We start from the raw sequence: 27,815 nt of genomic DNA, 5'->3' as shown, positions 1-27,815 counted from the left end.
TAAATGTGGTTGACAGCATACTGTGTGTGACATCAGTTTGACTAACTAGCCAATATTTATGAGTGGAACTGTGGGAAACTTGGATTATTTAATTATCAATTTTTTTTTCCAGTTTTTGTTTATTGCTGAGCAACTTTTTTACTTCTGTATGAGTAGTTCAGTGGCTGAAATTGTTGTCACTTCTGTCTTTGGGGAGCTATTTAGGTTGGGTGGATTTCTGAGTGTGCTTGACATAGAGCCTGACATCAGTGATGAGCCTAGTGCTTATGTAGTATTAGTTTCCTTTAAGGAAGGTATATAGAACTGATTTGTATGTTATGTTTAGGTGTCCATGTGCTCAAGCAGGTAAGTAAATGCACTGTGAAATCAACAAAAGTGTTTCATTATCTTACTTGGTACAGCGAAGCAGGCCAAGGGAAAGCATTCATTTAAAAATCAACAATAGTGGAATAATGGAAACATTTCTGGTGACAAAGTTTAGTGAATAATCACAATTCTTTTTTAAATGATCAGTCTGTACTTTTTTTGGTATGCAGCTGCAATAATTTTGATGGGCTTTTAAACACTGGAGATGGTACTATTCTGTGTCTTCTCCATGTGGCTGGAGGAAGTCCTAGTCTCACTCTGGTCAGTTTGCTATTTTTGTAGCACCCTTCTGACATTGGAGTAGTGTTGTTACAGCCCTAAAAGTTCCAGTATGAATTGGAGAAGGTGGAATGCTTTTACGTGGTGTGGATTTGTGTGAGTTTCATTCCATTTTGTTTTACTGGAAGCAAAGGTGAGACCAGTCAGAAAGTGAGGTTAGTGTAGGATGGTTCATCAGGAAAGGTCTTGCTTAATTTCTGGTTTTTTTTCTGCTGTAGGCAGGTCATCAGGTGTCATGGTGATAATGGGGGGCCTAAGTTGAAAGGGTAGAAGCACTGAATTTTTCTGACTAGTATTTCTGACTTCATTGACACACAACTTTTGCTTTTCCCCATGGTCTCTGTTTTCCCTTTAGTTTCTGTAAATCCGTTTTAATATTTTGCTAATTGCTATTATTTAAATTCAAGTCCAGATGAAATCAGTATATTATGCCCTGGAGACCAGTGTTTAGACTTACTCCTTCTGTTCAGAAGCAGGTGGAATTTGACATACCTTTTCCTGGTTTTTGTTTGGGTTTGCTTTTTTTTTTCCCCCTCCCTTAATCTCTTCTTTCTGTCCTCCTAAGCTAATTACATTTGTAGTGGGAAATGGGTTCAAAAGGCAAAAAAGTTAATTTTGTTCTTCTTCTCTCCAGGTTTGATCTGTGACTTTTTCATCGGTGTACATCGAATTACCTCAAGTAAGTAAGATCTCTGTGAAGGATACTTGGAGTCAGTCAACCTTGGCTTTTGTACTGCTCACATTGACATTAAGGGTAGATGAGTTGGTCCAACACTAAGCCCTTAGGAAACTTTCTTGTAATCCATTATTTTCTTTCCACAAGTGCTGAGAGAGTCCACACTAACATGGTTGTTGTTGGGGTTGTCTCCAAATGCTGCTCTAAGTACCAAAGGAAGTGTAGCAGAGGAGGACAGTAATTCTCTTCACTATATGCAAATATTCTTCTTCCTCTCTTTTCTTACCAGTGACATTTTTTGGGAAAGAAAGCAGGGAAGAGCAAAACAGGGTTCAAACTGATAGCACTTTCATTAGTCCATCTAAGTTCTATCCTTTTGTGCAAGGGTAATTCTATTAACACCCTATTCTATAAAAGGTTGGAAAAATAGACTTATCGTGGAGGAACCCACTGCTACCCTGGGGTTAGTTGTCTTAGTACAGCTGCAGGCCCATTGCTTTGTGTTTTTACATTCCCTGTGTTCTAAAGGGATTTAGCCTTGGCTAGAAGTAACTTTTCATTATGTTTCTGACATAGTAGAAGCAAGTTTTGCTCCTTTAGGAAAAGTGTGAGCTACCTCTCTGCTGAATGTCATGTGTTCTGCCAAAGGCTGCAAGGAGTGCAGGTTGGTAAGTCCAAGCAGTAATAGCAACAGAGAGATAATAGTCCACTCTTGCACTTGGCTTGCCAAGAACTATTTCATACTTCTGTGCTGCTGTGTAAAACTTGTAAAGACAACTGCAGGCAAAGAACATCTATTGTTGTACATTTTGGGATGAATGAAAGAAGATTATGGTCTGTGAAGGAAAAGAATCTCCTTGCAATTTGAAAAAGGTAGGAATATGTTAGGTGAGGCTAATATAAAGGAATGCTGACACTTTCCTTTACACCTGTGTAAATCATCATTACAGGTGATGCCACACAATGGCTCAGTCTTGGGCACATGGCAAAGATGCATCAACCTTGGGATGCTGTTTATGGAAGGGAGAACTGAGAAATATACTGGGAGGGATTTTTCAGTGTGACACTTTCAGTGTCAAGGCAATAGTTCTCTTGTATAACTGCTCTGGAAAATTTCACTAGTGGGATCCGTGTGTTTCCAAGAGAAAAATTAATAATAAGATGCATTAATATGAGGTATACAACTAGCTTAAAATCTATACATTTGATATAGGACATGACTGTGATTTAACCCCAGTCAGCAGCCAAGCTGCTCACTCACCCCCCCACCTGCGAGACTGGAGAGAGAATTGGAAGGGTAAAAGCTGGAAAATTTGTGGGTTGAAATAAATACAGTTTAATAGGGAAAGCAAAAGACACTCATGCAGGCAAAGCAAGGAATTAATTCACTGCTTTCCACAGGCAGGCAGGAGTTCAGCCATCTACAGGAGAGCAAGTCCCCATCAAGGTGCCTTGGGAAGACAAACACCATCACTCCAAGTGTCCCCTGCTTTCCTTTTTCTTCCTCCCCCTTTATATACTGAACATGATGCCAAATGGTCTGGAATATCCCTTTGGTCTGGTTGGGTCACCTGTCCCAGCCGTGTCTCCTCCCAGTTTCCCATGTACCCCCAACTTGCCTGCATGGTCACAAAAAAAGCAAAAAAGGCTTTTTTTGACTCTGTGTAAGGCCTGCTCAGCAATAACAAAAACATCTCTGTATTGTCAACCCTGTGTTCAGCACAAATCCAAACATAGCCCCATTCCAGCCACTGTGAAGAAAACTAATTCTACCCCAGCCAAAACCAGCACAGACATGAATAGCTTCCAGGTATTTCTGTGGCAAGATAAAGAATGAAGAGATAGTTGGGGGTGTTAGGCATCAATGCAGGTAACATCTGTATTTGTAGTAGATGAGACACAATGTTTTAGTATGTAAGATAAAGAACCTATGAAATTTCATGCTGTCGAATTTAAGATTGTTATAAAGAGTCTTGACTTAGTCATAAAATGTCTCTGCTTAAGGCTGCTGTGTATTTACATCTTGCAATGAGTTTTTTGACTACTTTTTGCATGTGTGCCATGCTCTGAATCATACAGAATGGTGCTCTGTTGATTCCTGTGTCCTGGGAAAGCTGGGTGTTGGAGTACACTAGGGAAAGGATAGCTGGGGAAGATTGAAATGGTTATTATTTGTTCCAGGAGTTTTCTTTCTGTTCATGCTTGTGCCACTTGAAATTATTGCTGTACTGTGAGCTCTTTCATCTTGTTTCCACACCTTTAAAATTTGATACTGCAGAAATTAATGTAACATTATCTATAATGTTTAAACTGCCTTATGTTATGAAAGTGAGAATTCCCACAGCAGCCTTAACTCTGTCCCCAGAAGAGAAAGCAAATCAAGTGAGTGTCTTAAGTTACACCATTGTGTAGCACTGGGCACTAGGATGTACAGTTTGATAAATATTTACATTTCAGATCTGGTCCAAATCCATGGCAGTAATGAAATATCGTATGTTAATTATGCTAAATGATCATATTACACTGGTAAATGGGAATAGGCTTGATTCCCAGAATGCCGATCTGTGATTCACATCATCAAGGAGTACAAAAGAGTCCACATCCCTTAGAGAGGGAAGATAAATAGGATATTTCAAACATTTTTTTGCATTGTTGGTAATATGCAATTGTTTCCTCTTTCCATTATGTTCCTGAAATCAGTTTCACAGCAGATTGAAAAATTAACATCCCATCTCTAGCGGTGCTTTAGAAATTACCTCACTTTCTTTACCTCGCTGATCAGTGTTAGCTACCAGATTTCAGATACTCTTTTACATTAATTCAAGGATTTTCTTTTCAAAGTTGTCCATTTCTGCAAAGAAGATAGGACTTGGGCATGCTGAACAGAACGGGAAATGTGCTTTTTGCTTTCTGTAAAACATTCTCAGTCATATTAAAAAGCTTGCCAGACTTGAATTTCTAGAAACTGAACAATAAATTGTTGTTAAAATAAAGTGATTAAATACCTTGCTAGTGTGTGGTGTTGAAGTTTAGTGAAATACTGCTAGTCATCACTCAGAATTAAATACAGTGTATTACAAAAGCTATTGTAGGAGACTGCTCAGTAGAGAACTCAGGCCTAGATTGAGTAGTGGAGGTGGTCTTCAGTTTGTGAGATGCTTTGTGATGGTATGTTTTTGGCAGGCAGCCACTCTAGATAAGATGGACATTTTAACATACACAGTGTATTAAATAATGGGTTTTAAATTTTTAAGGTGTTGTCATATGGGAACAAGTTGGCGCTATGCCTTACCCATGTGGTGGACTGTGAAATCTTCTGGGGTGACCCTGGGCACCTCACTGGGGCAGGGCTGCTTTTTGTTTGTGTACTTTGTTTTGGACTGTGAGCAGGGTCATTGCTCCCAAGTTCATTATACTGCACCCAGCAGAGTGAGGTGCAGAGAGGAGGGCCTGGGAAGCACTGTACAAATACAAGCTGTAAAGTTTTATTCAAAATGAGATCAGACAAGCAAGATGAAAAAGGAAAGTATGAGAAGAAATTTCGTTAACTTATTTTGCTGTCTTACAGTCACAGAAATAACTTGGTGACCCGTTGTGCCAAAGGTGCATATTTGTAAAAATGTGTGAAGTGTGCTGAGGTGTCCACAGTTTTGGACCAACACCTTGTTCGTATCTGATTTGAATGACTTCTTGGCAGCAGTCTCTGTTCTTTGTCATAAGTATAAACTTGTCCAATTAAATGGATAATGGTAGATCACGTCTTCAGGAACATTTTTGGAAGTTGTGCTAAGGTAGCCTGAGGAAAAGAAAGTTGCAGTGGTCTTGGGGTTGGCCTTTGGCCAGGTCAGGGTAATTTTGTTTGCAGAGTCTCTGTTTAAAACAGAATCTCCATTTTAAACTGGATTCTGAGGTCTTGAGGCAGAATTGTAAATGATCCTGTCCTGTAAGTTACTAAGTAATATGATATAGCTGAATTTTAATGTGCCATAAACTTAAATTCCCATATATGAGAACGCCCTACTGGTAAAAGATAAATTAGTTACAGGGAAAGGAAAATTATTTGTCCCAGAGATACTGCTGAATTAATCGCTGGCTCTTCTCAGGTTGCTTGAACCTGGAATGTTTGTCCCCATCATTAATTAACATGTTTTCTTATTCTGCTCCCTTGGAATATCAGATTTGTGGCCCTCTCCCAAAGGTGGATTTTTATTAAAGTTTTTTAATAAAGAGAAAGATTTTCACCTGAGTCCTTAGTGACATGTAATCAAATCTTATGAATGATAGGGTGAGGCTGTTTCTTACTTGCTTATCACATGAGAGAAGGCATGGAGGAATGTGATCACCGATGGAGCACAATTTTTTGCTCTTCCTTGGCTTGTTGTCTCTATTGCTTGATACCAAGCTCCCACAGAGCTGTGATCTGCAGCTGCCTTCCATAAAGCTGTTCTTGAGTATGGCAGCCTCTGAAAGCAATTGCGGAGTCTGTCTCTTTGGTCTGACCTGGTCTGTGGTACCTGTTTTGTTACATGCAGCATATTGTCTGCACTCCATGATGAAATTAAAACCCTTCATTTTTAATAGTGATGTGTATACGTTCGTATGATAGCCTATTGGGCAGCTGTGACCTAAATTCAATTTCTTAAAGCAGTAGTTTTCATTTTTTCTACTATCAGGTCTTTAACATTTTCTACTAGAGGCTCTCTGTATACTAAATTCAAATCCACTTTGATTTCTGATTTATTGGCTGTTGTATTTAAGTCGTTTACCCAACTATTAATTTCTGCCTGGTATATCACACTTGTGTAGCTCAGCTTCAGAGAGTCTATGGGTGGTCAGGTGTGTTTGTTTTAAGGAACCAAGAAAGTGAACTAACTAGAGTACCAAAACTTTCACTGTCAGTGGGTTCTTTCTTTTTCTTCTTTTGCATAAAATTATTGCTCTTGTAATCCCTGAATGGTCTCTTTCAGTGTAGGAGAGAAATCTGTAGCTTCATGTGGGCATGGGTGGGAATTTCAGGAGCTGCACTACTTTCCATGCTAGTAGCCCTCATCTCCCCCCATCATTTGAAAAGGGATACTTCTGTCACTGAGCAGAAGCATTTGTGGTATCACAGAGGTTAGAGATGGCAGTGAGGAAAAAACATTAAACTTTCCAGCCCTCTGTAGAGCCAATATCAAATTGCTCCTAATTAATGTGTTTCTTGGCACTTCAGTTCAGTTGCTGCAGATTTTCTGGCAGCTGTGTGCCCCTCGGGCAGGTGAGCTTCCCCCTAGCAGAGGCACAGAAGTATGTTCCTGATACACTGGATACTTTTTGTATAGTGTATCATTATGGATTTAGAAGTCACTGCCAAGGCTATCGCTGAGCCCATTGCTTGGGCTGACAGTTTGGTGCTTTTGAAAAAAAAGTTGGGGATATATGTAGGTATCGAAAGTAGATGTTAATCCTCTTTCTTTCCCTTTTATCAAGCTAATTAATCACTTCCTTTGTGTGTTCCTATAGTGGCAGTACTGGGAGTCTGTTAGCTTGTGCTCAGCCCTGTGCTGTTCTTGACTGAACTGTGCTACTCAGCTGCTTTATATTTGCCATCCTGCCAGTTCCTTCACTGCCTGCCTCTGTATTGCCCTCAGGCTGACATGGAGATTAATTGACCTAGTAATGTTTCCTGTTTTAAAGTCATCACTCCAGGAATGTTTAAGAAGGAAAATAAGGGAGTTAGGAAACAAATAGTCGGTTAGCTAGGGTTTAGTGTGCAAGATCTGAAAACAGGTAACACAAAGCACTATTATTAATGGAAAAAGTATGGCACAAATGCACTATTGCTATATAGAGTGCAGGATGTGAGAGATGGAAAGCCTATTGTATTTCCTCTAATTTGCCCTCAATAGTGGGTTTCAGAGGCTCATGCAGACATTCCCTGAAGTAACTCATCAGGAAACTTCTTTTCCAAGTGATCTGCATCAAGCAAATCCCAGAACCTTCCCCGATTCAATTATCTGATTGAATTGAGGGTTGATAAAACCTTTTTGGGGTTTGATAAGTTATTCAGTAACAAAGCCAGGCAATAAAGTCAGATGGAAACTGAAAGACACATGAACTAACAAAAACCTGTCACGTGGACTGAGAGGAGGTAAAGCAGTAAACATTTTGAGGTGGCCTCTTTGATGCTATGCAGGATGGGTAAAATTTGAACCCAAGGTTGTTAGCATTTGGTTTGCCGCCTTGTGTTTATTTTTGCCTTCTGTTTCAGGGAAGAACATTAAATCAGGCTTGACTGTACATTGCTAGCGGTGGTAAGGATGACAGGAGATGCTGTGGGCATGGAGAGTGAGCCATGCATGGCTAAGGACAGAAATGGAATTTGATGTCTGTTACTCTGAGCAGGACAGATAACACAGATTTGTGTGGAGCAGTTACGAAAGCACAAACTCATCCTCATAGAAAAATTAGGTTGAATTTGGGAAGAAAGTAAGCTTAAAGCACAGTCAGACTTTGCAAGGGGCTCTATCTCTGACATGAGTGTTTACACACAGTGTTGACACTGTAGTTATTTTGGATTGTTCTCAGCCTAAGCAAGCTAAAGGATGATGGATTTGTCACGTAACACTGCTGAAAATAGGGATGCTAATATCAGTTACTCAGCAGAACTCATATCATCATGCATATATTCTTGTCATAATAATTTTTGTAAACATTTTAAAGTGTTTGTGCTATTTAAGGTGAAAACAGAAAACTAAGTAGTTTTAGCTGCCATTTTTTAAAAGTGGTTTTGATTTCAAAATGTATTTGCTTTTTTATAAGCATACTTAAAAAAAATGTGAAGTCTAGCAATTAGTTTATATTGTCTCTGGAGACCTACTTTTACCCTAAAAAGTGTTTATGTATCTAATTTAAGTGTTATGTGCTTCTCTAACAGCATTACCTACTTGTTTCTTACATGTCTCGTTCATATTAAAAAGAATATAGAAACAGTCAAGAAGAAATGAATGAAGGCTGTGTTTTGTGACATGTATGTTTTTTTCACTGTTTTGATGTTAATTTTTTACAATTAACATCAAACTTACAGTGTTGTAAGTTACTATGCAATTTCAACTTACAATATTGTGAGTGGCATTTCTTAAAATATGTATTATTAAACCTGTTTGTTTTTTTCTTGTGGCTTGTGATTCTAAGTTCTGTTCACTTGCTAGAAAGTAAAGATGTACTAAGAGCTGATTTTTGCATTGGGTGCCTCACACAGAAAAAGTCTCAAGTGCGGTCTTTGTCTGACCACACCTATTACAGTTAGTGCTGTTTGGGTCATTCCAGGGACATGCAAGATGGGAAGAGGATTCCAGGAGTAAATTGAATATTGATATTTTGCAGTTTTTAATAAGTAAATCAGTAGGCTGGAAACCTTCCTTGTAATTTATTATTATAATCTTGTTACTTAATTAAAGAAAAAAAGGATAATTTCTGGAAAGCCAGTGAGTATGGCTGTATAAGAGTACTAATTTTTGCCCTTTGCATTTACTGACATTTGTTTATGTCTGGCTTTCAAAGCTAATGGCTGAAATAAAAATCTCAGGGACAACACTGACCTTTGTGAAGATTTTTTACTTGTCACAATTGTTTACTGCTTTAGTCTTCAGTCTGCTGGTTGTTTTTTTTTTTTATTGCTGAGGGAGGTGGCTGTTTGGTTGGTTTGATTTTTGTTTTGTTCTTTTGTTGTTTGTTTTTGCTTTAAAGCTGCTCACAGTGCACCTTTTATTTATTGGTGTGATACACTGTGCAATGAAGACTTAAGCTGGCAAAGAGCTGGTGCCACAGAATGCACTTTTTTACTGTTTCCTGCTTTTGTATTTTCATGCGAGTGCTTCCTTTGATAGCAACACAGAACAATACATAGCCTAAACTCTAATTTTTTTTTAACAATTGTTACTTGTTCAGGAACAGTGGTTTACAGTTGGCTAGTACCAGTCATCTACAACTGGTGGATGAGTGTGCAGTTGAGGGAATCAAGCCAAGCTCAGACAAATTCCTGTTTGTTAAAGCATCCTGAGCTCCCAATTTGAAATATATTAAATGAGGCTGATTAACCTTTGATGAATGAGAAAATACGAGATGAATATAGAAAGAAATAAAGTAGTTTGGGCATGGAATATTTTTTTTAAGGGAGGGTTTGTAAAGAGAGAGAAAAAGCTACTCTTCAACATTGGTATAGGTTAAAATAGCACAGTGACTTTGTCTGCTCTTTGTTCCACTCGATTTACAGAAAGCTGCAGATCTGTTTGTGTACCCTTGTTTCAAAATAACATCTGTTAATTCACTTCTAGGCACTTTTATTTGCATCATCCTAAGTCCATGGATACCCAATTAGAACAAACGTATGAAATACTTAAAAATGAAAATATATATTATACATGCTGTCCTATCTTTTAATGTGGTAGTCTCCCAAGATGCGTAAAAGAAACACGGGGAGGTTCACTGAAACTCAGAAATGGGAAAAACAATGAAAGCAAATTGTGTGGTTCCTGTCATACCTTGTATCATCATTATAGATTGTGGAAGCCATCATCAAGGTGATGACTCACAAGGGCTGTGAGTTAAGGGCATTTAAACCAGTTTGGGGATACAGTTAGGTAGTGAATACCAAGTGTAATACACAAGAAATCCTACCCGGTGAAGGATGTTAAATATCTGGTTTCAGCTCTTAAGTCTATTCTCCACCTATTAAGTTCGGTTAAGGATTTTCTTGTCCCTTCCTGTTTGACCATAGCACTCGGCATTTCCAGACTGAGCTAATGTTTTCTTAAGTGAGACACGAACAGACTGTGCATCGCGGTGTGTCTGCTCTGATCCGACCACAGTGCCCACGAACAGGAAGTTCGTGGGAACTGGTGACCTTCTGGTAGTGTAAGGACACAGAACATGACTGCATCACCATGTGACAGGAAGGTTGTCATATTCGATTGGAGGCATGCTTATTATTCAGCAAAAATGGAGACATTTTCCTCCCATTTCAGTAACTGCTGTCGTGAAATGACAGTCTATTAAGGGAGTGTCAGGAAAAGGAGAGAAAGGAAACAGGCTGCAGGCCCCTGGGGAATCAGTGTGCCCACAGCTGTTGGATGGTCAACCAAGATGATGGGAAATTGCCTTTGGGTTAGATGAGTCGTTTTGTAAAAGTGGGTGGATGTCAGACTAGATGCTGTATGAACTCAGAGATTCCCAAAGGATAGTACATGTGCTGGTTGTGGTATCTGAGCATGCCCATGCAGCAGAATTGTATTGTCATGCTGAGAATGTGCTTAAAGCAGCAGCACTGCCACGAAAGTATGTAGCTGACCAAAGTGATTTTGAAACTTCTGTAAGTCTGTAAGTCTCCTTTAGAGACTTTGACATTCCTATCAAATATTTATAAACATAATTCTCTGCTTTAAAACTGTATTTGTCTTTTTTCCTAAATATTTAACTGTGCTTCAAAGATTCAGTGTGCTTACTGTGATATAATGCCTACAGCTGATACTGGTGTGAACAGCATTGAATTTTTTGACAGATTTCACAAAACTGCTGAACAAAAGTATCTGTGTAATGTGGGTGACTGTTACTGTATGTGTAACTGAGAATCATGGGACCAACTCGAAGCCAAGTATTACATCAGACTCTACATTCCAGGCAGTGATTTGGTTTGGCCCTGCTGGGTTATTGCTGCTCTCAGAGTTTGTGTCAGCAAGTTTTCTCGTGATTGACATGAAGCTTTGATCCAGATTAATGATATTAAATGTGGACCCTATCATTGACTACCATGATGAGATACTTGACACTGCTCTACAACTGGCAGTCTTCATGCTAATGATGGCTCTCATGGAGCAGATACAGTAAGGGTAATGGCACTATAGGGGTGATACACAGGCCAAGGGCAACCATCTGTGTCATGGAAGCTTTCCAAAGACTTTCTTCCAGCCTGATTAAAAGTTTGTGTCTATACGACCTGGTACATCTTGGTACCCGTATCAGTATGTTTGTACTGAAGGAAGCATACGGAGGGAGTGGGGACACTGTTTTAAATTTTCTTGAAACAAATGCTGCTAACTAAGCACATAAACTGTGGGTGAGCAGCTCAAACATTCCTCAATGCTACAAACATATGCTAGTGCTCCTTGTGCATTGCATGTAGAACAGAAAATCCTGGTATAGGCATATGTTAGATGTTAAAGCCATTTCAAATACCATTTTATAAAACTGCATTTATAAATGCACGCAACAATAAATAAATATCGATTTATTTATGATGTTACTATCAGAAAGGGCATTGAATCTATGATACTCCAGACTCCCTGTGCTTAGGTTTATAAGGTGATGTTACTTGCAGAATCATTCAGGTTGGAAGGGACCCCCAGGGGTCATCTAGGCCAGCTCCTACTCAAAGCAAGATCAATGCTGACTTCAGACTAGGTTGTTCAGACTTTGTCCAGGTGGTTCTTGAAAATCTACATGGATGTAGATGCCACAACCTCTCAGACACCTGTTCCAATACCTCAGAGCAGTGATTTTTAATATCCTGTGGCAGCTTCAGTTGTCTCTTGTTCTCCAGCCACATACTTCCATAAAGAGCCTGGTTCTGTGTTCTTGGTAACCTTCTTTTGGGAACTGAAAGTCTGCTCCTATGTTACCCAAAACCTTCATAGATGAAACAAGCCCTATTTCATCAGCCTTTCCTCACAGGCCCAGTGCTCTAATTCCCTGAGCAATTTACTGACCTTTTGGCTGGACTTGTTCAGGTTTCTTATAGAACAGTTTGGGTTGGAAGGAACCTTTTAAAGCCCCCCTGCAATGAGTAGGGGCATCATCAACTACATCAGAGCCCTATCCCAGCTGGCCTTAAATGTTTCCAGGGATGGGGCACCTACCACCTTTCTGGGCAACCTGTGCCAGTGTTTTATCACCCTCATTGCAAAAAACTTTTTTCTTATATCCAATCTAAATTGATTCTCCTTCAGTTTGAAACCGTTCCCCCTCATACTACCACTGCATGCCCTTGTCAAATGTCCCTCTCCAGCTTTCAGGCCCCCTTTAGGTACTGGAAGACTGCTGTATCTCGCCAGAGACTTCATTTCTCCAGGCTGAACAATTCCAAGTCTCAGCATGTCTTCATTGGAGAGGTGCTCCATCCCTCTGATCTCCTTCATGTCCCTTCTCTGGCCTCACTCCAACAGTTCCACACTTTTTATCAAAGTCTTTCTTTTACTGTAGGCCCAGAACCAGATTTAGTATGGTGTTGAGTGCGGGAAAACGACCACTTCCATTATCTACTATGTATGCTCTTGTGGATACAGTCCAGTAAGCTTTTAGCCTTCATTGCAATTCTGAGTCCTGTTTACCCTAGTTGCCACAGAATTGTCATGTTTCAGCAGACGTCTGTTCCTGGTGGCCTGTTTCTCTGGCCCGTCTAGTCTCTCAGAAGGGTAGCTCTGCCCTGGAACTTACCCCCTAGTTTTTTGTCATCAGCAAACCTGATGAAAGAGTAGTGTGTCACCGTCTTCAGGTCACTGATGAAGATGTTAAACAGGATAAGCCTCAAGATAGACCCATGCAGTACTCTACTCATTGCTGGGGCTGCAGCACAGAGTATGAACTTCAACCACTATTCTGTGAGCCCAACCTTCCAAGCAGTTTTTTACCTGTTGTTCACCCATCCAGACTGTAGTGTCATTACTTGGATAACAAAGGCACTGTGAAAGACTGTTAAAAGATTTGCTGAGGTAAAATGACATCCAGTGTTCTCCCATTGTCCACAAATCCAGTTGGTCAGGCACGATTCGTCACTGATTAATCTATGTTGACTGTTCCCACTCACCAACAACATCTGCATCTGCACAGAAATGTGTTCCAAGAATGTGTACCTGCTTCATGCACCAGTGAGTGCTGTGGGCTGACCTCTGGAAAGTAGCTCTGCAGTGTCTGGTTGATGACAAGCTGACCATGAGCCAGCAATGCACTCTTGTGGCAAAGGCTGCCAGCGGCATTTGGGACTGCACCAGGAAGAGCATTTCCAGCAGTTTGAGGAAGGTGGTTCTTCTCCACTCAGTGCTAGTAAGCCACAGCTGGAGTACTGTGCCCAGTTGTAGTCTTCTCAGCAAAAGAAAAATATGGACATGTTGGAGCTAGTCCAGCAAAAGTCCACAAAAGTTATTAAGGGACTGGAGCATCTTTCATATAAGGAGTGGCAATGAGATCTGGGACTGTTCAGCCTGGAGAAGAGAAGGCTCAAGGGGAAAAATCTTATCAATGTGTATAACACCTCATGGAGGGGGTGGAATGAAGAGAGGGAGCCAGACTCAGTACTGCCCACTGACAGGACAAGAGGCAGCGGACACAATTTAAAACATTTTTTAAACTGTGAACATGGTCAAACACTGGAATGGGTTGCCCAGAGAGGTTGCAAAGTCTCCATTTGGGAGATATACTCAAAAACCAACTGGACACAGTCCTGGGCAACCTGCTGTAGCTGGCACTGTGAACAGGGGGCTGGATGATATGATCTCAAGAGCCACCTCAAGATATGATGATATGATCTCAAGAGCAACCTCCTTGATTCTGTGATTTCCCAGGGATCCCAGGATCCCTGATCTTTTGAAGACAGAAGTACACCATAGATTGTGTTCAGAAAATCCCTTGTTATTACTGACAAAAGGTGTACACACCTGTGGTATCACGTGGAGATATTATCTAAATCCTGAAAGAAGAATAGATGTGTTATTACAGTGTTACAGCTGAGCTAATTACCCTTATCTCTCAGCAGAATTAATTAGATCAGGAACAGCACTCTCCTGATGTGATTACACTGTCACTGTTTCTGCAGCAAACTTGGTCAGTACTAGCTCAGAGTAAAAGCTTCGTATTGCATAGAACAAATCCACCCATGAATAATGGTTCTGATGATTTCCATTAAACTGTGTGCATTATATCCAGCTTTAGACTGGGCCCTCACTCCCTCAGTAGTAACCCTTGCTGAATTTGATGTAGCAATCCAAACATGGGGTTGATGTCTTTTCCTAGGCATTAAATCCCTGATCTGTATTTTCCTATTTTAGCCCATTATAAAACTTACCTGTTAGAACATTTCTCTTTCTTCTGTAAGTACCTAATGTTCTTAGGAGTGTCACTTTTCACCATATTAACTTTGTTTTGTTATTGGTGCTCAAGATATCACTTAATTTGCTGGTAAAGGACTTTAGGACCTTCAGAGAAGGTTTGCCTCTGAGCTTTCCTTGTTCTGCATGCTGTTTAAACTCAAAATTTATATGTGGGACCTCAGGAGGAAAAGGAGAATTTTTCAGCTATGGTTGTATATAAACAATTTATTTTAAATAAAGTGAATTGTAAAAGTCAGTATTTCTCCTTTAGGTTTTGTATTTGCTTGTCTTACATCTCGGGCTATGGAAATAAATGACTGATTATTTTCTCTTTTAAAATTCTAATAAGTTAACTTTTTAGCATTAAGCAGAAATTTTTCTTGGGCACTGTTTCCAGTTTCCACAGAAATATAGGGCTAAAGTTGAGTCAAAGATCTCCCATTATTTCATTTCAGTAGCTAGCTGCTGTGAGGCAGAATTGCAGATCACAGAAAAGGTTTGAAAACCTTCATGTTAAGACAGAAGTGCCCACTGGTATTTTAAAAATCTGATTTGTATTTTTTAGTTTTACAGTGGTTAAAAAGAAGCCATAGTGATTAGTTTCTTAACTGAAGCATCTTTTCAACCTTCCTCTTGGCTTGCCTGTGCATTCATTTTAACACTAGAGGGCGGTTGAAACACTCGAGTTCTTTCAGAAAACCAGCTTTAGGAGAACAGCTTTCATTCTTCCTTACCAGGAGAAAAGAGTTTGTTAGCTGCCTGTTATGCGATGCTTATTTTTAGCGATTAATTTACTTTAATTCTTTCGATCTTTTTAAAGCCTAAAAATCTAGTTTTTAACTTTCTAGCTTTCTTTTTGCCTCTAGCTGTATCATGCAGTTAGACTGATCAGTAGTCAAGGAGGGAGAACAGTTTCACAATTTATTAGCTCTGAAGACATACTCCTTGTGTTTCCTGTCTGATGAGTATTTCGAACCACCTTGTTTCAGAAACCAGGGGAGAGTTGCCAGAGATGGGAATGTGTTAAAGATTCCTTCTGTTCATTTTTCTCAAGAACATAAAAGTTAATATTATAGCACTTACAATTAATTTCGTAGGTTTTGTTGGTATGTAATTTTAAATTAAATTCCAAAACATTTGAGTTGATCTTTTCTTATCCTGTACTTTGCTTTACAGTCATCTTTTTTGCCCTAGCAGAGCTTCAAAATGGCAACTCCTGTCCTTCCAGATGGTTTTCTATCCTCTCAGCAACTAGAAAACATAATCCAATATGCACACTTTAGAAAGGAAAGGTCAAAGCAGTTAAAAATTACTATTTTCACAGGTCTTATGAAAATTGCCAAAGGAGCTCTTCTTTACTTAAACCTAAAATTGGAAGTATTACATGTCTTAATTAAAAAAGTGTGGTGAAATACCTAGTGAAAAGTGTAAGTTGTTTCACAGGTGTATTGTGAGAGATGTGATATTCATCTCTTCTGATTCTGAAGTAAGAATCTATTCTGTTTTTTGAGGTTGTTGCTTATGTATCTTTTTGGGGTTTATTTCCTTTCTTTCTGTTTTGAATCCATTATGCTTACTGCAAGTGTTGAACAATATTTTTCAGCAGCTGAGTAATCAAATGTTTATTTGCACTTGAACTTTGAATGGTGTTTGGAACAGTGACAAAATAATATCAGTAAAGCTTTAGGAAAGGCTCTTATGACTCGTGTAAGATATTAGGCTGATTTTTCCTTGACTTGGTGTCAGATATTTGTTTCCCTCTCTGCAAATGATGTGATCTGAAAAGTAATCTGCAACTCTATTTAGAAAATCTTGTACCCTAGAAATTTTGTACTAATAGTAAGGACACAGTGTTTTCTCTTTCAAGCTAAGCTTCTGGAACTATGTAATTATAAGGAAATTTTGTCTGGTTTTGTCAAAACCTTTTCTTTAGCTTCAGAGGTGGATAGAAGGATTAAAATACCTAAGCTATAGTGACAATAAGAGATAAAAAATGAAAAATTTATTATATTGGAGAAAAAAAGAAAAAGAAAAGTGGACTGCATGGTTTGGCTGTGTGATGCTGACACTGATTCCAAAAAATGGATTGCAGTTTTCCCAAGTTCGAGGAGAAAAAGGCCTGAGCTGGAGTCACTTTGAGTAGAACGGCTTTATTGCTTTTTGTTGTGATATCCTAAAAGTACTGCAGGTTTTGTGACTTTGCTTGCTTTTTTCTACCATCGTTTCCATTTTATGTTGCAGAAGGTATCTGTTATCTCTGACACTTTTTTGGCAGTTTTGGACATAACATAAGCATTCATGCCAGCCTATGCTGATTGATAGGGCAGATTTTGAAAATGGTTGATGCTTGCTTAGTTTTTTTCATATAAGGTTCCGGAAGTGCAGGGCTGCTTGGCTTTTGGACAGTGCCATACCATTATTTTAGTAAAAGCTGGATTTGCATAGCATTCTAAAAAAATGCAGTAGTAGAGCAGTTTTCTTTCTCTTATTGGTTCTGAATCACAAGAAGGAACCAATTAAAATGAGCAAAACCATAGCACTTTTGTTTTGTTCCTAGCTGCCAGTCTTGCAAATTGAGAGATTATATGTAGGCTTTATTTATAAACAACAGAAGAGAAGTTGCCGAGAGTCAAATTTTCTCCCTATGAGGCCCAGTTGTGGTGTTGTGGTTATGCCCCAAATTGTCACTATGCAATCTCACCATTTGTAGATGTGCAGAAATTAAACCAGCTGTAAATTGTTTTGATGATTTACAGTCAAGGATAAATGTCTGCTCCCTCTCTTTGAACTGCATTGCCTTCACAGGACAAAAGGAGCAATAAAGCTTCACTGGCTATTTTTATCATTATTTTTAACAGATGAAACTGCAGCTGTATGTTAGGGAATAGACTGGTGGAAAGTCACTGCTCGTCTGATGACATTTGAGAGCAGATTGCATTTGAGCTTGACTGCTTAATGGGCCATACTTCTTCAGATGTGGCTCCTGTAAAAGAAATCACTTTGTAGTAGGCACTTTCTATATTCTAATATTAAGATTTCATATTTAAAGGTCCTAGTACATAACTAAGCTTTGCTTTGGTATTCCCTCCTTTCTGCTTTCCTATTTAAAATACGAGTGATTGGAAGACTAGCCTCTTTCAGTAGCTTGCTTCATTTTGTGCCTGGTTATGCAATGTCCTGGCAGCAGTTACTTTGTGCTCTCGGGAGAAAATTTCTTTCAGAAGTTTAGATTTTCCTAGCCCATTACAGCTTCCTATAGTGTGTGAGAACTTAAAGGAAAAAGTGCTTTTCCAAAAATATAAAGCTTTGATGCTTTTGACATAGAAAATCGTGCTGCCATTCATTCATTATCATTTACCTCTCCTGCACCACCAGCTTTCATTTTGATCTTGTTTGAGCTGTGCTGATCAGCACACTGCATGGCCTAAGGGCAGGCTAGACCTGAGCAGTCAGAAGTGAAACAAAATCAAGACGGTGAAAAAATCCTGCAGTAGGCCATGAGTCTTGTTCTCTTCCATGTCAAATCTCTTCTCTGTGCAGTGTGAGGAAGATGTTGAATATCTTCCTGTACTCCACCGCAGTCTGTCTGGGTGGAATGAGGACAGTGCAGCAATAGCCATTTTTCCTCTGTTATGCAATATGGTGTGGCTGTGTGAGGAAGTCACAGGAGTAAAATAGGTGAACTTTCCTTCATAATTCCACTATCTCTGGAAGATCAGGAGTTGAGAAACACTCTCCCAGTGGAAGAGTTGCAGCAGCCAGTAGTTACTGCTTGTTTGCCCCTGTGTTTCCTTCAGTATAAAATGAATTGGACTGCTGTCTGTAACAGCATCACTGTATTGGTTTGGCTGGTGATCTGAATAGCTTAAATTCTCTCTGTAAGTTAGTTAAGTCTGTGAGGAACTAATGTAATGGTCTCTTCCACCCTAAGGGTGTCAAGATCCCAAGAACAAACATGAAATCATTAGCAGTAACAAAGGCCTCTCCTGTCTTGCTCCAGTTTGTCTTAGTTTTCTGATGAAGAAGCATCTGGTACAGCCTTTAGCTCTCCCTTTATAGGCCATAAGTCCTGATACATTGCCAAGTGGCATAATATTACATTTCATTTTTATAGAGGATTTTGGGGAGGGGAAAGTGCATAATAGGTTTATTTGTTGTACGATAAGGTCATTCTTTAAGAATGAGGCAAAACTATGAGCATTTGATCAGCTTTGACTTGTGATTAGTTACAGCTTCCCACAACCAATGCTGTCACAGCAATTTTTATTCTGGGTCATAAACAATGATTGTAAACCCTGTTGAAACAAAAACAGCAAAATAAATCCCTAAAAAGAAATGTATTTTCAAGTAGATTTATTTCTGTCGTGAGTCATACAGTGCATGAACTTCTCACAGATGAACTTTGATATGATTGCTTAGTGTATTTCCCATATGTGACAATGTGGGAAATCATTAGTAGTAATGCTGGTATCTAAATCATTCAGATATTACCTGCTCCTGAGTGACATAGGGTGCTGTGTATTAGCACATCTGCACTATGCAACTGTGTTCCTAAAGTAATTCTATAGCTTCTTCCTTCTGTACAAAGCTAAATCTGCCAGTTGCTTAAAATCTGACCTGTGTTGTCATCTTAGCTGTAGGAGGTACCTTAGACTTCAGGAAATATCTGGGATAGTTTTTTAACTGCAGGCTATAAAAATGAAGGAAAACGGAGAGAAAATGTTTTGAATGAGAAGAAAAGAATTCAATTTTTTAATAATGAAAGTTGTTTTGAGTCATTTCTAAAAAAGATACTATTAGAAGATTTCAGTCTAGAAGCATTTGAAGATTTATGAAGAGGTAGGTTATTGCATTTTGATAATAGACTTAAATTGCATGTTTCTAGAAGAACAGGATAGGATTGGCAGTGGCACCTTTCTGCTTTTCCTGAATATGTAAACTATATTTCATGGTGAAAGGGGCCATTATATTCTTATGCATAAACCAAGAGATGCATATATGATAGGGTTGGGTAATGTGTGATTTATGTCCTAATGATTCCTTTAGTGATTTCATGAATTTCTGGTGTGTGCATTGGTTCAAAATAGATTTAAACATCCTTAACTGGAAGTAACTAAAGCAAAATTGGCAAGACGTTGCAAAACACCTTTCCAAAAACACAGAAGTGATGGTTGTCAGAGAGGAACTACTAAGTGAAATCCTGTGCTCTTAGTCACTTCAGTGGTCAGTTGAGATGTCCAGAGGATCTGCATATGTAAAGGGATTTGTTAAAAAAAGTTTTGCTTCATAGGGACTTTTTATTTGTTGGGTTTTGGGCTTTTTTTGTTTGTTTTGTTTTGTTATTAACAGCAATGTTGTGTTTATTGAAAGCCTCTAAGAGCATATTTTGTGGTATAGTTGCTTTAGTTGCAAATTAAATGCAGATAAAAGGACCATCAGTCCTAAGTCAGTCACCTCTCACCTCCAACCCATCCTTTTGCTAGAGTTTGGGAAAGATTGGATTGAATGAGAAAGCATGTCCTTGTGTATCCAGATGAATTTGAACTGTGCTGAACTCTCAGTGGGCATGAGCAGACCAAATCAAGAACCTGTCTTTGAGACCTCCCTCTTTGGTAGTTTCATTTATTGCTATGCCAGCAATGACAGGCAGTAGAGTACAATGAGATGAAAATGAAAAATTGTTGTGTTTGCTATAGCCTCTAGTTGACACATCTTCCTGGCAAATTGTTACTTCGGTTTTGCTTAAGTACCCAATATATTGTTCTAATAGCGTTCTTACAGAACTGGTTGATCTGAAAATTACACTGGAGCTAACAGCTTATAAGGAGTTCTTGCTAATGGTGTGGTAAGGATCTAAAATGGGGATAGTACAGCTTTATGCTATATTAACTGTAACTGGACAAGAACATAGGATTTCAGGAGACTTGGAAGAAACTTAAACCACAAAAGTTAAAAAAGAAACATAGAAGAGAATAAAATAGAATAGAATATTTCAGTTGGAAGTGACGTAAAACTATCACCTAGCCCAACTGTCTGACCACTTCAGGGCTGACCAAAAGTTACAGTATATCATTAAGAGCATTTCCCAAATGCCTCTTAAACACTGACAGGGATGGGGCATTGACCACTTCCCTAGGAAGCCTGTTCCAGTGTCTATCACCCACTCAGTAATGACATGCTTCCTAACGTCAAGTCTGAACCTTCCCTGGTGCAGCTTTGAACCATTTCCAGCTTCATTGCCTTCCACTGGATGCATTCAAGGACATTCACATCCCTCTTATATCATAGGGCCCAGAACCACACTCAGCACTCCAGGTGAGCACAGTGAGATGTTCCCCTCTTCTGACTGTGTTTGATGCTCCCCAGGACGTGGTTTGTCCTCTGGGCTGCCCAGGCACACACGGGAGACTCACACTGAGCTGATGCCCACCAGCACCCCTAGGGCCCTCTCTGCAGGGCACTCTCCAACCAGATTCTCTGAATCTCTCAACAATTGGATAGGAAGGAAAAAAAAAGCAATGAGCGGAAAAAAAAAAAAGACCAAAAATGAAAAGGTCAGTTTTTAGAAGTACAGTTAACTTTTATAAGTACAACAGATGCTGTTTTGTGTGGGTTTTCCCCTGTCGCTCTTTCTGTAGAACTGACCACCTACTTTAGAATTAAGATGTGGATTATGCCCAACTGATGGGCATTTCAGCAAATCCATGTAATCTGTTATTAGTCTGTATGCCTGGGGCTATCAAAAAGAAATTAAAACTTCTTAATTTCCACAATTTTAAAATTACTGATTTTTTAATTTCTTTTAACTAGATATTAGACTGAATGAATGACTCAACAGTCACTGAATACTTAAGTATTCAAACTGTCTTCGAGGTCATGGGTACTTCAGCTATAGCTAGGAAAACTCACAGTATTTGTACCATTTTAAGTCTGGTCCTGGCTTTTTAATTTCTTTTAAATTTTTTTTTAGTCCCATTCATTTGTCCCTGCAGCACTCCATAGCTGGTGTCTTTCTGTAAATACCCATAGAACAGAAGTATTCAATTTGGCTTAAGCAGCATTCTCATGGGCAGCTGGCCAGGAACTCAAAGGCTTCACCTAAATTGCATATTGCTGAGAATAATCTCACTCTCAGCTGTTCTTATCTTTTGTTTGTTTCTTGCTTAGACCTCCATCTGGCTTTTTACTGGGTCAAGTAGCAGTAAGTGATGGTGTCTATAATTCATGTAGTTTGTAGCTTCATAATGTATTTGGAGGGAGGTTCAGATCAGAGACACTGAAGCTAATAGAAGAAATTTCCAACCAGTTCCAGCGTTTCTTAAATAGTCCCTACTGAGAGTACTGGCTGTCAGAGCATAATAGAGCATCCATAGCTTCAGCTGTGATTTGCTAACAGTCTTTAGCTTACAGTGATTTTAGCTTATTAAGAAATCCAGTGCAGCTTCTAGCCACAGTAATTGTAATGACCTGGGACATATGGTCTCATCAGTGTGTTCCCTGACTATGGTATGAGGCTGCATGTATTTGAGATACAGGTTGGAAGGGTTGGTCAGGAAATAGGGTTTGTCTGGACAACAGTTTAGATAGACTTTATATTACTCTTCAACATATCATCTAGAGAAAAGACTTTCTCACGTAAAACATGTCTTTGCTTGGAAGATGGAAAGGTTTCTTAATAGTCTGTGCTACTTATTTTTTAACATATAAGTCAGCGCTCCCTGATGTGATGGAACAGCTTAAAATTAGTGTTTGTTTCCGTAGATAGATCAGTGGGGGTTATTTTCTGTTAGTGTTGCAGCTCACAGAGAGGGCTTTGAAACAATGATTTATGGATTCTAAAACACTTGGAACAGCATATCTGAACCTATGCCATTGCAGGACTTCATGAGCTGAGCCTTGAGGAGAAATTGTGACATTTCAATGCAGTCATGAAGACTGACAGTATAGAAATTCTTCAAATCCCTAAAAGTTACTGTCTATTCATGGATAAATTTAATGAAAACAGAACTTCTGTCTTAATAAAAAGGAATGTTCTTGGCAGCAGGGTGATTTTGACTTTTGATGAGAAAGAAACTCATTGTCAAACTTCTAGGTGGGATTTTTTTAAATTTTTGGGTGCCTGATTATCAAGAGTAAAGAGCACCAAGAAGAATAGCTGATTCAGTGTAGATGTTTTTTCCTCTGCTTTGCAGTGATCTGTACATGATTCACCTGGAGTGAATGTAAATTGAACCCAAAGCATACCTTGCGCTGCCCCTCTTCTTTTCTCTCCCCTGCCTACTGGGCATCTTCTTTAATTGTGTAAGGATGCAGAACTGTGGCATCCTGATTTGTATAGATTTAAACTCTCTACCACCCCAAAGTTAGAAGGAGAGAATCCAGAAGTCTTGTGCTTCGTATCAAATAGGTAGCTCATTGACCAGTCTTGTATCCAGCTAGGCAAGTCCTAAGAGCCTGAGAACAGAGATAGAAGGTAAAGTTTAAGGGTAAAGGACAACAGCTTTGTAGAAGTCTCAACTTGCTATTTATTGTGGATAGAAAACTGGGGAAAGCAGGTTAGGGAAAATTCTGTTACTTGTGTTCCTTTATTATAGATTTAGGATCAACACGTTCCCTATTTTAAAGCTCTGCATTTAGTGACTGCTGCTAATGTGCTCCTTGGGACCAACAGTAACATAGACATCTGCATGAGAAATGTTAAAGCTGCAGCCATTATGTTTTGTAAGCTTCCCAAATGATGAGATGCCCACCTTTACTACTTGCGTTTGATCAGTCTTCACTTTTCCTGAAGTGAGCCCGTAAATTAATTCTCGTCCTTTTATTTCCTATCTGTTGATCTATTGGGATCCTTTCTAATTGCATCATAATGGAGTATGCAAGTTATGGCTGTGTTAGCTTGTCCAAGTAAGATAGGAGGGCTGTGAAAGCTTTTAGGTGTAACAGAAGACTGAGGGAAGTGCTAAGCAGATAAATGCACCTTTGAGTCACAGAATACCAGCTCGATTGGATTTGAGAGCAAACACAAGAACCAAGACCAGTTTGTGGGAAGAAGAGACCTCAGGAAAAGTTAATTAAATCAGCCAGCAGATAGTGTAGGAATTGCCACGTCACTTCTGCCTATATAGTATTAATGGCAATTGCTGTAAATAATATAAAACAAATAAAGTTAACCCATGGATTAATCCACCCAACCAGGTGGATTTCAAGATGGACTAGTGAGCTGCAGCTGATACTTCTGAACTCCATCAGATATAGGGGAAAAGCAGAATGCCTGAGGACATGCTTAACACTTTCAACAGTGACAAAAAAAGTCCTCAATTTTGCTGGAAACGTTCATTTTTTACTCATTAAATCTACTGGTGGCCAGGTGTTGTGCCCAGTGCTGGTTTGTTTTGCCAGTGGTTTTATTTAATGGCTCTGCACTGACTGGACATCAGCTTTTTTAGTAACAAATTGAAAGTCATTAACTAAGCTTCTTCTCAATGCTGTCATGTCTGAGTTGGAGAAAAGAGATGGCAGGATTTTTTGAGGATTGCCCAGATCATACCACAGATATTACATGTCATTAATAGTAGTTTCTTTGGCTTTTCTTCACAATTAGATTTCAGTCTTGCCATTCTTCACCATTTGCTTTCTTGAATGTTTAAAGTTCTCATTTTTAAAGTTCACAGGATAGATAAAGTAACTTTAAAGCAGATAAGTAACACTCAAGGTTGTGTAGATGATAAAAGAATCTGGGGGTTGCTAATGGTTCAACTGTATAAGGCAGACTGAGAGAAAATTCAAAGTCAGAACTTCTCAGAAGAAATGAGATTACAAAAAAGGAATTTCTGTGTGATAGAAGAACTTCATGTTTCTACAGGTAAACAGGAAAAACAGGAGGCTTGTGCAGACTGGAAAATGTGTAATTTAGTGGAATGTCAGTAAGCTACTTCAGTGTAACTGTGTCAACCAAGTGAATTATGTTTCAGGAGCTGCTGTGCAAGAAGTGGGAGCTTTCCAATTCAGTTTCATGGGAAAGAAATTGGAACTCTAAGAGCTGGAGAAAAAAAAGCCTAGTGCTGTAAATGCACTGTGGATATGCAGTAATAGCCATATGGGAGCTCAATATTGCAGCTTATTTATTATACTGTAAGTCTTTTTATTTGTAGAGGTATATCAGTAAGTTTCCTGTTGGAGCTGCAGTTTAAATCAGTTCTTTAACTAGCAAGATATACAGTGGCAAGTTGAATTTTGTGATGACACAGTATAAATTTCCAACCTATGTCAATTTAAGGGTGGGATTGAGGCAGACAGCGTTGTCTATATGGGCAAAACTGAAGTGTAGACAAATGACCCCAAGTCTTCATTGGCCTATTGATGGCAGTACTTGCCTAAGTAGTGCTTTGTGGTCAGTGTACTCTGCCCATGCAGTCAGTAGCGCTCATTAGAGCTCTAGCCTTGCTTTCAGCTTCTTGGATTTCTTTGTTTCTGTAAGCATTGTTAAAAGGCATTGCAGGCAAAGGCTGTGACTTGAAGACTGTTGGTACGTGGGAGGCTGGATCTGTGCTGCAGAATACAGCCCTAAGCGGAGAACCTTGAGGTAATAATAGAGGCTGTAGCTTTGGACTGTGTGATGTGGTGTGGCTTGGTGCAGTCAGTTGCTTTGATGTGTGTCAGCTACAGTCCAACATTTCAATCCTGTGTCAAAATGCAGAGCTTCAGGAGATTACCCTTGCACAAAGAGTGTGAGACTTTCCTCATTTAAAAACAAAACAAAACAAAACAAAAAAAGAATTAAATTCTTCACACCAAGGGGTCCAAATACTATTGAACTGAAACCAGAAGTGAACTCAGGCTCAATGAAGATTAAGTAACTTAAGAGGTAGCTGCAGAAGTGGAAAAAGTCTGTAGTGAAAATAGTCTCCAGCAATCAACTGGGGATACTGTTGAGCTCTTGATTTAAACTAGCATTTCTCTTCCTTATGTAAATCCTGCCCTCTGGCCAAAGGACTCATTTCCATGGTTGCTATGTTGCTGGTTCTCCAACATACAGTGTACATGGACGTTGCTGTTTTCATTGGCTCAAAACTTCCAACTGTTTGTCAGCAACAAAGATGCTGCATCAGCTTCTTGCTCACTACAGCTGGAACAGGGAACTGCCAAAACATTCTTGAAAATAATAATAAAAAAAAGCCAATGCAAATGTGGTGGTCAAACAGCTGAGAAGAAAAAAATCACTTAAACCTTTCATTTGTCTCTCCGTCCTCCCATTTTCTTCTCTTTTTTCCTCACTCTTCCCTGTACACTAACTGAGCTTTAGTTCATAGATGCATGAAGGACAGGAGCTTTGCTGGTATGTAGAACTGAAGATCCCGAAGTGTGTTATAAAGAAGGGTGTTTATCACCATTCCCCTTCTAGATGCAGGATCCCAAAGCATTGGTAGTGCTAAGTGACCTGATGTAGCTACCTGTGAAGTCCCCATTGCAACCGAGAAGCCAAAAACCTCCTGTAGCCAATATACCGTGGTTTCTGACTTGAACTACTCTAACTTGAACTTTTCTAACCTGATCTGACTTGAACTGTTAAACTACATACCTTCTTTTGAAAGTATAACTTCTGATTAAAAGCTTATTTGCTATTCACCCTGCTACTCTTCCTGTTTTTTTATAGTCTTGTTTTTAATAATAAAAATATGTACAGGACCTAGGCCATTGCACGTTCTCACAAGAATTTTACTAACACATAAGTGCTAAGCAGTACCTCCTTGATTTGAAAGAAAAAGCAGCAAGGAATTATAATTTAGGGGTATTTCTTTTTAGTGAACCTGCTGCACTACGTTTATATGTCTGCTGTGGAATGTCATCACATATTCCATAACTCAGTGTAACTTGCATCAGCGCTACAGTGCAGGCTGGGATGCGTTTTATCTGTTGGCTACATTTCTGTAAGACTAAAGACTAATTCTTCATCTCCATTTGAGGTAGGAGGGCAGTGGGAGCAAGATGAAGTGTTGCAGCAGTCCTCATACTTAATCCAGTTCCCAGAAATGACAAAAGGCAATGTGCCATGTGATATGTTTCATGCACAGTGGTCCCAACCACCAAGGGCCTGGCTGATTGCCAGTGAGGACCTGAGCAGGGCAGAGTTTCAGAATGTGCTTGGGGTGGTCATGAATGTCAAGTTCCTGATGCCTCTCTGAAATGAGATGTAGTAACAGCTGTGCATTCCTATGCTGCTGCAGAAGAGGAGTGGGATTCGTGTTCTGATTCATATTCATTTGCTAGAGGGAGCTTCTGATTGCCTTCCAGATGGTGGTCAACTGAGTGTCACTTGGGTGTCTTGAAAAGGAAACTTCTGGAACTGGGAGTGAAGGAAGAGGGAGAGGAATAGTCAGCAGTCTTCAGAGAGCATTTTCCTAGAAGCCTGGGCTAATGAGGAGTGTGTTGGCTGTATAAGGCAGCTGTTACTCAGTACAAAAGGATATGATCAAGGGCAGTGGGGAAATTCTGTTTGTAGTTCTTTAAACCTCTTGGTGATGTTGTTATAGTAGTTTTACCAGCCTCTGTTTCAGTATTTCCATCCGCTAGATGGGATGCTGCTTGTGATATGTATTCAACTTGACAAAATGAAGTTCCTCTCATGCAGCCGGTTACTAGGAATTGCATTTTCCTATTATAACTTTGTGTAGCCAGTATGCAGGAAAAGGGCATTGACATGAAAAAAAGAAGTTAAAGGTAGTAACTTCAACATTTTCTGTTTTTATTTCATATAATGCATTATCAGTACTACTTGTTTAAGCTTTTGAACAAGCTTTTGTCTCTACAAATAAGATGCTGACATTCTTGTGGGAACTACTCTATTTCCAACACCTCTAAAACTTGTAATAACCTGCTGATTCATAAATGAGTGTCTTCCTTTGCCTTATGGTCTTTCATGGTTCTATCTTTTCCCTTCCTCCAGGTTCTCAGCCCAGTCTAATTACTGTCAGTGCAACAGCTGCTCCCTCTGCACTGCTGAAATCTGTGTCTGTCCATGTCAGTGAATTCCCCTCTCATATCCAGGCTCAGCTGAGAGGTACCTCCTGCCTGTGCCTCTTTTGTCTCCTACTAACTAACGACATAAGCATTTTGGTGTAGAGTTTGCATTAATAAGGTGAAAACAAAAATTGCCCCACAAAAAAACAAACAAGCACTGAAAAAACTGTATTGTGTGAGACAGTGGCTCATTTGGAGCCTTATTTTGACAAACTTAGATTGGAAAAAAAATCCCACTGTGCATCTTCATGTCTCACTGAGCTCTTTCTTTAGTGAGTTAAGATCAGCTCCCTTTCCCGCCAGCTCATTGTTTGATCAGAAGCATGCAAGTGTCTGAGATGCAGAACAACACAAAGAGA

General features: G+C 39.3%; 1 protein-coding gene across 1 annotated transcript in view; it reads left to right on the top strand.

Annotated features, from left to right (window-relative positions):
• The first annotated feature begins 1,284 nt into the window (after nucleotides 1-1,284).
• TSPAN9 (tetraspanin 9) overlaps nucleotides 1,285-27,815 on the top strand; it is a 161,338-nt gene continuing 134,807 nt past the window's right edge. The window contains exon 1 of the mRNA XM_029964889.1: nucleotides 1,285-1,324. The gene's annotated coding sequence lies outside the window, so the exon portion shown is untranslated. The remainder of the gene's footprint in view (nucleotides 1,325-27,815) is intronic.

Source organism: Manacus vitellinus, unplaced genomic scaffold (genome assembly GCF_001715985.3).
Source record: "Manacus vitellinus isolate BGI_N305 unplaced genomic scaffold, ASM171598v3 scaffold_83_pilon, whole genome shotgun sequence".
NCBI classification, from domain to species: domain Eukaryota; kingdom Metazoa; phylum Chordata; class Aves; order Passeriformes; family Pipridae; genus Manacus; species Manacus vitellinus.
Note: the sequence above shows the minus strand (reverse complement) of the source record. Positions and strands in the feature narration are given on the sequence as shown.